Raw genomic sequence first — 1825 nt, 5'->3', positions numbered from 1 at the left:
GCGGTGTCAGCGTGTGCGCAGACCGGCTGCGCAGCAGGCGTGTGCGTTGTCCAGATTCTTTGTGCCATTCCTGGCATACCAAAAACAAGAGTGGTGACTGCGCTCGTATTTACCGGGGTGCAGCCTTGCGCGCTAATATTACTGTGCGAATTTTACCCGTGGTGTAAAGGCCCCGCGCGCGCGCGACGCCACGTCAGCTCGCCCAGTGGTAAGTACATTAAAGAAAATAGTGTCGAAACATCCTCGAAAGAGCGCGTCTATTCGTCCACGCCCGTGTGTCCCAGCGGCGTCGTCTCACACAGGGGCCGCGCACGGAACGGATTCGACAGCAGCGACGACGGCGATATACACACCGTCAGACACGGACAGACGGACAGACAGACGAAAGGGAGTGAGAGACAGAGGGAGCAATAGACGCTTGTGTGAAAGAAAGAGACAAACAGACAAACTGACCGTGCGATAAAGACAAATATTACGGAGGAAAAGGGAACATAGACGCGACATAGTGCGTGAACGTGTATATACGTGTCGACGTTATCCGGTTGATTGTGCTCTGTATCGGTTAAAAATATTACCGATCTCTCGCATATTCCTCGTGTGTCGTGATTGTCAGGTTCGTATTTCCGGTGACCGTGATGTTCGTATTGCTGGCTCCGTGTTGCTGTTAATACTCTGTTCCTATTATTGCTATTGAGAGTAAGAAGGAAAGAGCGAGTAAATGTATATGTGAGAGCGAGTAAGAGTATGAGAGAAAGGATAGAAGGAAAAGAGAGGGAGAGAGAAGGAGAGAGAGAATGACAGAGAGTGTGATGAAACGATAGTCGGATCAGTTTGATAAACGAAGAGCTCGAGTTGTGCCGGTCTATCGCATCTATCCGTGCGGTCTGGTGGTGCATTGGTGCATCCGTCTTTGTTCGATTGTCGCGTGTTTACGAGCGTTGTGTCAGCTGTGTGTCAAGCGAACGGTTCAGTGTATGTGTGTTACCGAAGCGTGTGCAGTCTCTCTGGCAACGTGTACGGACTCGCTCGCACGGAGACTCGTCGAGGAGGTTAGGACGAAGCGCGATCGGTCGGCGGTGTGCCGGTGGTGGTGGGCTGCGTGCGTTTCCCCGAGGAGAGCGCGCCACGACAGAAACGTGTGCCTCTGCCTAGTGCCTGCGTGCCAGCCCGCTCGCTCACCCGCTTCTGGTGAATTCGTATGGTGAATTATTGATCCGCGGCGGCGTGTGCGTGCGGAAAAACCGCGCGAGTAAAAGAGAGCGATTCACGGTGGATAGGAAAACCGAACGGATAAACGGAGAAAACATTGAAAGAAGACAGTAACTACAAACCGGCTCCCGTTTATACCGGTGTCTTTTGTTTTGAAAACTGTGCGCGCGCGAACACGCACTTCGCATTATACATATATTACGGCTTTTAACAAGCTCTGAAGGTGGAACAGTGGTGGCAGCGACGGATTTTCTTTCCCCTAGGCGGGACCAAGCGAGAAGTGTTCGCACATATTCCATTACTCTCAACGTAACACGCGTCTACGTGTCTCTCCTTTTCTGTCATTCTCTTTCATTCTTCTCCTTTCTCCCTCTTTCCTCTTTCTTTCTCTTTCTATCTATTTCCCTGTTCTTTCTTCACCGCTCTCGCGTGTTATATGTGTTTCTCTCCGTCTCGCTCTGTCTACGTTACCTTCGCCGCGTGTGCGTCAACGAAACTAAACGCGGGAAAAGCTCGGCGCGAAATATATTCGAGGGGAATGTACACGGTGCTTATCGTGAAACGCGGTGCGTTTTCGTTGCTCAACCAGTGAGTGCCTCAGTGTAGAGATACGAGA

The sequence above is a fragment of the Apis dorsata genome, unplaced genomic scaffold, assembly GCF_000469605.1.
Source record: "Apis dorsata unplaced genomic scaffold, Apis dorsata 1.3 scaffold_74, whole genome shotgun sequence".
NCBI classification, from domain to species: domain Eukaryota; kingdom Metazoa; phylum Arthropoda; class Insecta; order Hymenoptera; family Apidae; genus Apis; species Apis dorsata.
Note: the sequence above shows the minus strand (reverse complement) of the source record.